General features: G+C 46.0%; 1 long non-coding RNA gene across 2 annotated transcripts in view; it reads right to left on the bottom strand.

Moving 5' to 3' along the window:
• The window catches only part of LOC119088203, a 30,865-nt gene extending 25,264 nt beyond the window's left edge, over nt 1-5,601 (bottom strand). For both annotated transcript variants that reach the window (XR_005091811.1, XR_005091812.1), the window contains exon 1: nt 5,391-5,601. This is a non-coding gene — a long non-coding RNA (uncharacterized LOC119088203). The remainder of the gene's footprint in view (nt 1-5,390) is intronic.
• Between the last annotated feature and the right edge of the window lie 7,128 nt (nt 5,602-12,729).

Below are 12,729 nucleotides of genomic sequence, written 5' to 3'. Positions count from 1 at the left end.
ACCAAATGATGAATAGAAGCAGGTAAAATTAGATTAAAAGAGCTAGTGGGACAAGCCTAAGCTAAGGCTGAGCATTCGTAATTAATAATAAAAGTCTCCGTGTCTTTATTTGGGAGCTGGTTGGTGGCCCAAAGAAAATTTCAACTACAATGGGACTTTTGAAGTTGGACTAAATGCATTTTGTGTTATGATATTCTTACAAGCTTATGGGGGCCAGGGAGTAGAACGTGGTGATTTGAATGTAATTGGCCCCCATAATCTCACAGAGAGGGGCACCATTAGAAGGTATGCCTTTGTTGGAGTGGGTATGGCCTAGTTGGAGGAAGTGTGTCACTGTGGGGGTGGGTTTTGAGGTTTCCTATGCTCAGGATACTGTCCAGTGTCTCAACGACTTCCTGTTGCCAATAAGATGTAAGATTCTCAACTACTCCACCACCATGTCTGCCTGCATGCCGCATGCTCTTCAGCGTGATGATGATGGACTGAACCTCTGAAACTATAAGCATACCCCCTCAGTTAAATGTGTCCTTTATAAGAGTTGCCATGGTCTCCTCACAGCAATAGAAACTCAAACTAAGACAACAGATTTGCTAAAAGCTGCAAGGATTTGCCTATTTTGCCTTGGTTTTCAACAAGCCAGCCTTCTGTTTACTTAGTTTCCTGTGTTTGAGAACTCTCTTTGTTTCTCATTTGATTATATGGACTTCTTCTCTTAAAAAGTTCAATATTTTTAGTTCTAGCTCTCACAATTTTCATCAGTGTTCATGGTTATTTATTTTTCTTTTGTGTGTGTTTGCATGATGTGTGCATATGTCTACATGTGTATAAGTGCATATGTGTGTGAGTGTGGGTGCATATTGACAGCGTGTATGTGCAGAGTTCTTAGGACAGCACCCAGCATTGGTCCTTGCCTTCCAACTTATTTTGGGAGAGGCAGGGTTTCTTTGTTTGCTGTTGTAGGAGCGCTAGGATTACAGGTATATGCTCAGTGCTACAGTGCTGTAACACTGTACAGTACAGGTATATGCTCAGTGCCCAGTTTATGCAGGCCCTGGGTATTTGAACTCAGTTCCTCGTGCTTACAAGGCAAGTACTTTACCTGATTAGCCATTTCCCCAGCCCCATCTTCTTTTCTTTTTATATTTGTCTTGTTATATTTCTCTACCATCATAGTCCTCTCTCTCTCTGTCTCTCTCTGTCTGTCTCTCTCTGTCTGTCTCTGTCTCTGTCTCTGTCTCTCTCTCCAAGTCCTGATCATTTATTTGTTACTCGTCCTCCTAGACAGGGTTTCCCTGTGTAGCCCTGGCTATCTTGGAACTCACTCTGTAGACCAGGCTGGCCTCAAACTCAGTGTCTGTGTCCTGAGTGCTGGGATTAAAGGTGTGTGCCACCACCGCCTGGCTTTATTTGTTACTCCTAAAAGCCTCCCCCCTAACCCCCCACCCCCTGCACCCCCCACCCCCACCACCCACTCAGAAGTGGAAGTTCTCAGAAAGGACAGGCTACATCTCTCCACAATCTGCTCCTGGCATTTTTCTTTGGCTTCCTTATTCTCTTGGCTAAGTGTTTAGCACATTCTGCAGCCTCCTCCTTTTTCTTGGTGTGTTGTTTCTTCAGGGTAGTATGTATGCCTGCAATTGTGTTGCGGGACACACAGAGCAACAGGACGCTGAATCTTACGTGCTTTGGTCCTGGGCTTCTGACCTCTGTTTAGGGGCTTTCTGACAGCATATTGGTGGACCTCATCTTCTCTAGAGAGACTGAAAAGCCTTCAGATTCTGCTAGCTCTCTTGGTCCCCAACTGCGGAGGCACACAGTAGTCTCTGTCAGTTCAGGACTATCCTTCTCTCCTTTTTGTACTATAGCCAAGTTGAGGGCACTCGGGCTGACATTCACAATGCATCCATAAACACAGTCTTACACTTCCTTTCTCCAGTTCTCCTTGGTCTATGACAAGAATGCCCCTGATTCGACAGCAGGTGCGTATTCAGCCCTGAGTCAAGACACTTGCTTCATGGGAAAACCTTGTTTGTTATTCCCACCACTCCATGTTATTGGACCACGTGACCTTTCCACTCTTCACCCAGGGCATCAGCGGCTACTTCTGTGGCCATTCGATTCTCAGGTAAAATAAAATGTTTGTGTTCATCACCCACTCCAGTGAGTTTCTGACAGCCAGTGGATGGGAAGGAGAGATTCTGCTTCATCTCGACATGGCAGACTGCCTGGGAGGCACCATAAACAGAGCTCTTCTTTTGTTTTCTGAAACGAGATCTCACTATGTTGCCCAGGCTGGCCTCAAGTTCATGATCTTCCGGTCTCAGCATCCCAAACGCCGAGGTTACAGTGTGTGCACCATTGTGCTTTGCTATCTCCCCCCTGTTTTAAGCCACGATAGTTAAGGCTTCCCCTGGCTCCTGCCTCCACTGTAGAAATACACTCTACAGTTTCTTACACCAGTTTTACTAGTGGTCTCTTTAATATCTATAGGGCCAGGGACAACTTGCTTTTACTCTAATCCCTCAGTTTCCTTGTGTAAAAAATAAGCATATCAGAGTCCTTCCGTTTTAGGGTTACTACAACACAAAGAAAAATCCTAGGTTTCCCTAGTCTGTAATTAAAATTTTTGATAGTTTTTATCTTTCCCCAAATGTTTCTAGAAAACACACAGAGTGGATTAACTTAATGTATATTGAACAATTCTGTACCAGCTACTGATCCAGGGCACACAGAGATAAACAGGCCAGGATAGTTCTCCTATAGTGTTTATATTGTAAGATAAGAAAAAGAACAACAGCAGCGCCCTGGCTAGTTTTAATGTCAACTTGACACAGGCTAGAGTCTTCAGAGAGGAGGGAGCCTCAACTGAGAAAATGCCTCTGTACGAATGGGCTGTAGGCAAGCCTGTAGGACATTTTCTTAATTAGTGATGGATAGGGGAGGGCCCAGCCCACTGTGGGTGGGGCCATCCCTGGGCTGGCAGTCCTGGAGTCTATAAGAAAGCAGGCTGAGCAAGCCATGGGAAGCAAGCCAGTAAGCAGCACCCCTCCATGGCCTCTGCATCAGCTCCCGCCTCCAGGATCCTGCCCTGTTTGAGTTCCCGTCCTGACTTCCTTCAGTGATGACCGTGATGTGGAAGCATAGGCTGAATAAACCCTTTCCTCCCCAGGTTTCTTTGGTCATGATGTTTCATCATTGCAATAGTGACCCTGACTAAGACAAATGGCCTGGGGAGATGGCTTTAGCAGTAAAAATGCCTGCCGCCAAGCCCGACAATCTGAGTTCCATCCCTGGGCCCCATATGGTAGAAGGAGAGAAGGGATTCCTGAAGGTTTTCCTCTGACCACCTCAAAAGTGTACCTTGGCATGCACATGCACACATGTACAAAAAAAAATACAACAAAAAAAATGTAAAAGAAAAAGAATAAAAACCACGATATCAGAAGGGCTGAAGAACACAAGATGGCTGCGAGTGCTATGGAAAGTTAAGGTGGGAGGTACGAGGGTGACAGGGAGGTCCCCTTGAGAATACCTGCGTGTTGTGTGGCCAGCCCTGTGTTCTAAACCCATTGCTATCACCTTCACGGTTGGTGGGCCTGGCTGGACCCACGATGACAGCTCTGCTATGAGTTAGAAACCCAGATCGGTGCATGAGTGGGGAGCCCTGTGTGGCTACCCCTGTCAACGACGCCTGTGAAAAACAGGAAGTAAGACAGTCCATGCGTTCAGCATGGATGCTCACGGTGAAGTGTTACTACAAAACTAAATGAAACAATTGCTAGGACCTTGCTGCAAGTTGTAAGAAAGCTCTTCCTGCCATCGTAGCTGGCCCATGGTATTGGTTCTATAGGTACCAAGGGCCATGGCAGCCTGTGGGATGCCTGCCAGCATCCTCTTTTAAAGCAGGTAGTGGAAAGCTCTCTTCCTCATGTTGTGTTCAGGTACTCTTTGGGTGGCTGGCCCTAGAGTATTACAGACTTGCAGAAAATGGTTCATATTATATAGAGGTATGTTTTTCTTTCTCTCTGAGAAGATACATACTAGGCCAGGGCTTACTCATGACATGGACTGGCTAAATGGTCTAAGGCTAAAGACTAACCTTGCCATTGAGATTCTATTCTCCAGACTGTGTCTTCTGCTGGGTCCCCTCTATCTGCCAGTCATCTGTCTGTCTTGGACATCTCACACGTTTCTGTTCGTCTATTCCTGACTAAAACCCTAGTGAAGCAAAGATCTAGAATTTTCCCCCAGCAAAATTCCAGTCCCTTGTAAACCAATGAGTACCCATGGGTGGCCAAGGAAAAGGGACGTTGACCTTCTCTGCATGACGAATATATTAGTCAAGATTCTGCTCAGCTAGAACTTACTATTGCATGAGAAGTAGAAATTTTACAAAGTTCTTAGCATAGATCTTCTATTTGATAGGTGCTCAAAGATTAGAAACTATCATGATCATTTAGCTAGTACCTTAATGAGACATTATAAATTTGCTGTAAATAAATAAATAAACAAACATTGGGCTGCAGAGTTTGCTCAGTGGTTAAGAGCACTGCCTACTCTTTCCAAGGACCCAAGGTCCATTACCAGCACCACATCGGTGGGCTCACAGCCATCTGTAACTCCTCTTCTGAGGAATCTAATGTCTTCTTCTGGCCTTGGCATGCACCCACACATAAGTGGCATATTCTCACACAGACATGTGCACATACATACAATTTAAGAAAATAAAAATAAATCGTTAGAGACTGGAGAGATGGATCAGCATGTAAGATAACAAACTTGCAGGGTACCTGAGTTTGGTTCCCAGCACCCATATCAGGTGGTACACATCTGTCTGTAACTCCAGCTTCAGGGAATCTGATGCCCTCTTCTGGTCTCCACAGAAACCTTCACTCATGTGCATAAACCCCCACACAGACGCACATAAGTACACATAAGTAAAAATAAAATAAATCTTTAAAAAATGAATTTGTCATTCATATTTTTCTTTGAAACAGTGTATAAAATCATGTATTAAATAATCAGAAGCAAAATTACTTAACAAAACAACAAAATTCTTGACTATAGCTGTTTTAGAAGTCTTTCACTTACTATAGCCACTACCTCAAGTGGGTTCTGTCTGGTCACAGCCCCAACCATTCCTCTAAAATTGCTTGTCCTGAAGTCACTACTTCTTAATGCCACTCCCTAAGAAGAACATTGGAGGGCCTGGGAAGGGAAGGTGTTCTGAGGTGGATGACAACCTGGAGCAGAGTGGATGGAAGTAGATGGGAAGGGGCAGGGGGTGAGGTCATTGGCTTCCAAGGTGAAAGAATGACCCAGAACTAAGTTTGAATCCAAGCACTCCCTTTTCCCCAAGAGTCAGGCAGTCCAGTTAGCAGCCAACTCACCTACACAGAAGAGAGACTCCACACAGGTACAGGTTGAAGAATCAGAGCAGTCCCAGGAGGAACACTGAAAGGAACTGATGATGGAGAATCCAAACTCACAAAGCTCAGAGTGCATCCGGCTGTGCTTTCTCTGGGAATGTCTGGTGAGAGGTTCAAACCCACAGTTATCTCTGTCAAAGATGAGAGATGGGCTGCTAGGGGCACTCCTATATTGGATATGTCAACAAAGTACCCGCCACACCCAACTTCCTCTTTGAGGGGAAACCGCCCCACCCACAGCCCCCTGCTCTGAGCAGCTGAGCTAGGTTGATCTTTACCCGGGGATGGCTCTTGACTGGACCAGGAACTGGACTGTAACCTGAGGGCTGCCTCTCCAAAAACCAACCTCAGATGCAAAAGACGAGCTTCATCTTTGATTCTGTCCTTCCGGGACATGGATTAGGAGACAAGATATACAGCAGCACTCGTCTGTGGAAGGGGAGCTGAAAGGATGCCATGCAGCTGAGTAGGGCCTTAGAGGGTGGAAGCAAATCAAATCTGTGAGAAAGGAGAACAATATGGTAAGAACAGGTTTATGAAGAAGCAGAAATTATGAGGTAGAAAAAAGTCAACAGAGTCTGTTAGTTGGAAAAAGTAGGAAGGAAGAAGACCTGTGAAAAGGAACTGAACAGTGGTTTACCTCTATCCTAAAGATCTTGTCATCTGGTTCCATAAGAGCCACGTTCCTGTCACCTGCCTTAATAAACCCTGTCCCTTCATGAGGCCACCTCTAAACGTGCAGTCTTCCCATGTGTTGAGCAGCAACCGTGAACTAGACATGGTTCCAGGTAGTTGGGATCCATCAGTGAAGACATGGATAAGAAATGCTTGCAGAAGAACACCTTGCTGCTTGAGGTATGGTCTCTGTTTCAAAGGACCAAATTAAAAGCACTCCTAGCTGGGTGCCATGGCTTGTACCTACAACCTCTGCACTCAAGAGGCCAAAGAAGGAGGGTTGCTGTGAATTTGAGACCAACCAAGGCTACAAAGAGTGTTTGAGGACAGCTACAGAGTAAGACACTGCCAAGAAAGAAAGAAGGGAGGGAGGGAGGGAGGGAGGGAGAGAGAGAGAGAGAGAGAGAGAGAGAGAGAGAGAGAGAGAGAGAAAGAAAGAAAGAAAGAAAGAAAGAAAGAAAGAAAGAAAGAAAGAAAGAAAGAAAGAAAGAAAGAAAGAAAGGGAGATCATCATGGAGAAAAACTCTCTGCCCTCAGCTTTCCCATGATCCATTACGATGTCATTATGATTCTACCTCCTCTTTGGAGCCCAGTTCATATTCCTCTGCTCCCATGGCTGGCGGCTGGAGAATTAGAAACAAACAGTGCGTGGTAGCACAGTGGCCAAATGCCCACTTTAAAACTTGCCTTTATCATTTCCTCCTTTGGCCTTTGGCATAGTCCCTCAGCTGCAAGCAGAAGATAACACAGCTCCCTCATCACAGCATTTGCGTGTGTGTGTGTGTGTGTGTGTGTGTGTGTGTGTGTGTGTGTGTGTGTTGTGTGTGTGTGTGTGTGAGAGAGAGAGAGAGAGAGAGACAGACAGACAGACAGACAGACAGACAGAGAGAGCAGAGAGAATTATGTGGCATCATATACCCAAATATTCTCTCTGAAGGCCAGTGCCAGCCAGAATCTGAAACACAAAACTTCCTTCTGCTTGGTTGCATACCTTCCCAGGCACTGTCTGCCTACAGGAATGCAAACGGGGAGAAGGAGCGAGAACATGGTTAGGGAGAAAACCCACGGTCACAGAGAAAAGCTGTTCTGGAAGGAAGGAAGAAGCACAGTGTGCCCTCTGCATCCTGTTCTTACCTGTCTAGGTGTGGTGGGCAGGTGGGATACACCTCTCAGGCCCAACTCAGTCCGAGGAGGAATCAGAGATAGAAATGCCACAGGTGGGCTCTGGTGGCGTTAGGGTCGGAAAACATGACTGCTCTGCAGGAAGCCTGGCTTACCGTGCTTTGGGTGCTGAATGTTCTGTGGTAGTGCCTCAGAGCACAGCCCTTGTGTGCTGGTGCACAAGTAGGTGGCTAGCTGAGACTCTGGCCTTCCTGACGTCAGTGAGCACTGCCCTCCCCTTTACACTGCTCCCTGTTGCCTCCAGAGAAGCAGTGGCTCTGGGCTAGCACCATGTGGAAATGCAGAGATCTATCATCTGAAAGAACAGTGGAGAAATACTCAAGTGACTCTTCCAGGGCGACTCTGCTGCTTCCAGAGTAGAGTATTGACTGGGTAATTCACGTTGCTGGTTACGTAGCTGACAGCTGACATCTATCTTGCAGAACAGAGGCTGACTTTCATTTCATCTGCTAGAGCCCCCTGGGGCTGTGTCTGCTTTCTGTCACTGTAACAAAGTATCTGAGGTAAATCAACTTCAAGGAGGAAAAGGGTTATTTTGTCTCATGACGTCAGTCCTTGGTCACCTGAATATGGCTGCTGTGAGGCCTGTGGTGAGAGATTTCCTCTTGATAGAAGCTCCTGGAAGAAGGAAACTGCTCAGCTGTGGTGTCCAAGACACCAAGAGGAGAGAAAAGAGGAGCCAGAGTCCTAATGACTCCTTCAGGTACAACCCTCCAATAACTACCTTCTTTCCTTCCATTCAGCCTCATCACTCAAAGGCTGCACCACGGCCAGAGCTGATGACTAACCCTTTAACTTACAGCCTTTGGAGGATGTTTCACACCCAAACTGCAAGAAGGGTTTGATGACATCCTGGCAGAAAAGCCTTCTTGATTTTCTTTTATATTTTTATTATTTATTTACTTACTTATTTATGTATGTATTTTGAGATAGGCTCTCACCATGATGGCCAGGAACTCAGAGATCCCCCTGCCTCTGTGTCCCAAGTGCTGAGATGAAAGGTGTGTGCTATCATGTCCTACTCTTCTCTTTGTTCATTTATGAATAACAGAGGGCTCTATAGGGCTCCTTCTGGGTCAGGACGGCCCTCTCCACATGTGGGCAGCACCAGTCTGTCTCGACAGGTGCAGACTAACAATCTGAGTTTGGTCGTTATGGAGTTGGCGCACTGGTGAACAGGACAGGGTGGAACTCCCTGGATGCAGCTCTCAACTTCTATCCCTTGCAAGTTTTAAAATCTGTGTTACCTGACTGAGAAGCTAACACGCAGCTCTGTTTCGAGACTCCTTGCCTGTAAAACCGCAGTAATAACACGGTATGCCTCTTACACTAGCATAAGTTTGAATTAGTTTCAACAGCCACATTCTGAGAGCAGCGTCCAATTTGCAGCTCTTGTACTGGAGCAGAGGTGAGGGGAGACTTGAGTTGCATAAACAGAGTGCCAGCCTCAGCACATCATGGCCAGTTTCCTTCTCTGTTTTAGGAGGTCATTATTAGGACAGCTACACACACACACACACACACACACACACACACACACACACACACACACTGTTAAGCATCTCTTAGACCATCCATTCTGACATTCTGACCAGGGATACTTGGGTACAATGAACTTTAAAAACACATGTTTAGACACTGTTTAAGAGGTCCTGATGCCTTGGGTACCTCAGACAGTTAGTACTACAGTAGTGTCCTAGTGAGGGTTTCTATTGCTGTGAAAAGACACACACAGCAACTCTTCTAAAGGAAACATTTGATTGGATGGCTCACTCACAGTTCAGAGATTCAGTCCATTATCATCATGGTGGGACATGGTGGCAGCAGGCACACGAGGTGCTGGGGAAGGAGATGAGAGTCCTACATCTTGCAAGCAACAAGAAGTGGTCTGAGACACTGGGTGGTCTCCTGAGCATCTATGAGACCTCAAAGCCCACCTCCACAATGACACACTTTCTCCACCAAGACCACACCTGCTCCAACAAGGCCACACCTCTTAATAGTGCCACTCCCTTTGGGGGCCATTTTCTTTCAAACCACCACGAGTAGTGTGTAAGCAGAGTTAGGCTGGGTGGATGTGAAGGTGTTCAATAGAATATCAGGACATGGCTTAAGAAGAGCAAAGGCCATTCCCTAGAGAGTCATGTGGGATAATGGTCACGTGGTACTGCGCCGGAGGCCAGGCATCATCATGGTTCCTGCAAACTGATGCCTTGAAGCCATTTGTTCATTATTTGTTTTCCACATGAAGTTGATTGAAAGCAAACAAAATTATGGGCACACAGGTCAGATTTAGTAGATAGAGTAAATTAGCAGATGCTCGGTTGCCATGGAGAAACGCAGTTCTGGAAAGAGGGAAGCAGTGCAGGTGTTCTTTACCAAGGCGTCTAGAGGTGGAAGGCAAATGAAAGGTATTTTCCTTCGCATAATTCTCCAGTGCTTTCTTGGGGAAAGTGGGAGACCCATAAATCACAAGGACCATTGATTCCTACCAAGTCTAGAGTTATGTGTGCTGTGGAGACAAAGGGTTTCTAAATAAAATTCAGGAAAACCATCTCTGACTTTCACATAAATAATTAACGATGTCTTATTAAGCATGCCTCAAGTACGGTGTAGCATATGCTTTGTTAGTGGCATACACACTAACAAAGCGTTGGTTATCTGGATTTAAATTTAACTGGTGTCTTGTATTTTTATTTTCTCTAAGTTTCCTCACTGTGGGTGTGGCTACAAGAGACTGATGGATGGGTGTAAGACCCAACTGAACTCGCAGAGATGCTAGAAAGATCTGGTGCCCTCACTTCATAGGCATCCCATAATACTATTTCATTCAGTTCAAGTCAAAGTAGATCTGTCTCTCTCTCTCTCTCTCTCTCTCTCTCTCTCTCTCTCTCTCTCTCTCTCTCTCTCTGTGTGTGTGTGTGTGTGTGTGTGTGCATCCGTGGGTGAGGGTGTGCATGTGTGTGCATATACACATGGAAATCAGAGGATTACCTTGGATGTCACTCTTCCTCATTTTTAAAAATGCAGCTTGCTGATTAGGCTAAAGGTTCGCCAGAGTGCTCCAAAGAGCTACCAGTCTTAGCCTCCAAGCCTTGAGATGACAAGTGTGTGCCATTACACCCAGCCTTTTATGTGGGTGCTGGGGCTTGAACTTGGGTCCTCCTGCTTATGCAGCAAGCCCTTGACCAACTGAGCCATCATCTCCCCAGCCCAGGAGACCTTCCCTAATGTAAAGTTGGCTACTTTACATACTTCAACAGCTCTTGCCAGTTGGCTTTGAGAAAGGTCGAGTGCGGCACACAATATCGACTTCCAGGCTAAGGGTGGACCACGGCCCAGCATCCCACTCTTCCAGCTGAAAGGAGACGTCTTGGTGACAAAGGTGTCCTCTCACCCCATGTATAAATGTTGTGCACCAAGTGCCACCACCAGACAGAGAGCTTGCCCCAATAGCAAGGCACTGCTCGGTTTGGCAAGGTGTGACCAGCATCTTGGGGATGTGAAGCCAGCGATCCCTTTGTCAGTAATTTGCCTCCTCTACAGAACAGTTACAGCATCCACCACTTGACACCATAGTTCCCCTTTTCAGGGTTTCAGAGAATCAACTGGAGATAGAGCTGTGTGGACGAAGGACAGGGTCAACCTTACGGAATTCCTCAAGGCAGAAGCAGGTATTAACCTACGTATCAGGGTGGGGTGTGTGCGTGTCTGTGTTTTCTAAGCTGAACGAAGACTCTAGAACTGCAAATGGGTAGACGAAGGTCAAGAGCTCAGAAGCAGGTCATCAGGACTGAATAGCAAATACCCACTCAAATATGTCAAAATCAAGGCAGAGTTCAAAGGGTATGGGCAAGCAACAAGTTGACACTTCCAAAGAGGTCCATGTATTTATAGAATTTGGGTCAGGAATGTGGAGAGCTACAGATCTTTCCTTGAGTTTAGAGACACGGGCAAGGACTGGACATAACACCCGCGGATGCTTCTCAGCTCTGCCTTTGGAGCACGCCCCCCCACTCTCCCAGACACGTGACTTGTCAGGTCGATATTGCTGTGTCTTCTTACCCCTTCAGCTTTATTCAGTCTCTTCTCTTGTTCACACTCTTTGGGATCAGGCCCTTGACCCACTGTTCTCCACTTCTTTCTGCCAATGGGCCTGGATGTTTTCATTCGTTAGCCTAGTTCTGACTACGAGATTGTTAAAATGTGGGTTGTAGAAACAAAAAACTTGGATCCTGTGGTGGTTTGTGTCTCCCATAGGTGCAGGTATTTGAGCACTTAGCCTCTCCATTGGTGGAGTGTTTGGGGAGATGGTGCAGCCTGGCTGGAGGAAGTATGTCATTGGACACCAGCTTCCTGGTCTCACTTCCAGTTTACCCTCTGAGTCCTGATGCGAGCTCTCAGCTTCCTGCTCTGGGCCCTTGCTGCCATGGCTCCCTGCCATGATGGAGTCTCCCTCTGGAAACATAAGCACAAGCAAGCTCTCCCATAAGTTGCTCCAGTTGGCTGTATTTTATGACAGCAACAGAAAGGAACTACTACAGATCGTTTATGCAACTTCTTAATTGTGGGACTCAGGCCAACTTCTGTTGTGTATTTTAAAATTTCTTAAGGCCTCATTTCCTCAGCTACCAAATAAGGCTAACTAGTACCAACGAATGTACAAGCCCACTGTGAGAATTAAATGAGAAAACAGAAATCGTTGGCACAGTGCCTAACACATAGTAAATAATCAATAACAGAAACAAAGTGCCTGTTGTTACTATTTAAATGCTTTTGGGCCTCAGGTCTTTGTCCCAGCTCAGTACTCTCTCTGGAGACTTACTTCTGTATACAGCTGCCTCCTGTCTCCTTCTCCATGGATGTCTCAAAGGCAGGTACACACAGGTTCAGAGTCCAAAGGCAGGCCCTCAAGACTGAGAAGCACAGCTTGCTCAAACAGGTCAAAATCAAGGCAGAGTTCAAAGGGTACGAGCCAGCAATAGGTTGCTTAAAAAACAGACATATCCTTTCTCCTTCTAAGCCTCCATTTCTCTTCTATTAATAAGCTAGTTGTTGACGTTATCATTCATCAGCCACCCAGGGGAACCTGAGACATGATCCTTAACTCCTGTCTTTGCCTTAATATTACCACGCACCCTGCTCCTGAACCAAACACCAGTAGAGTCTGAAAATTTCACCTCTTCATCTTTTCTGAAAATTTCACCTCTTTGTCTTTTCTGAAAATTTCACCTCTTTGTCTTTTCTGAAAATTTCACCTCTTTATCTTTTCCATTCTTTATTCTTGCCCCACATCCCGATGGAAAGCCTTCTGAAAATATAATTCAAGGCCAAATTCTCGGCTCTGAAGCAGGTCATGAAATTTATTGGCAAAGGCACACTCTTATGGCCGTTCCTATTAGTGTTTGGGAGAATAGTATTAGACTAGGCCCCTTGGCTTGTG

This window comes from Peromyscus leucopus, chromosome 6, assembly GCF_004664715.2.
Source record: "Peromyscus leucopus breed LL Stock chromosome 6, UCI_PerLeu_2.1, whole genome shotgun sequence".
In the NCBI taxonomy this organism is placed as follows: Eukaryota; Metazoa; Chordata; class Mammalia; order Rodentia; family Cricetidae; genus Peromyscus; species Peromyscus leucopus.
This window is presented reverse-complemented; position numbering and strand designations above follow the sequence as displayed.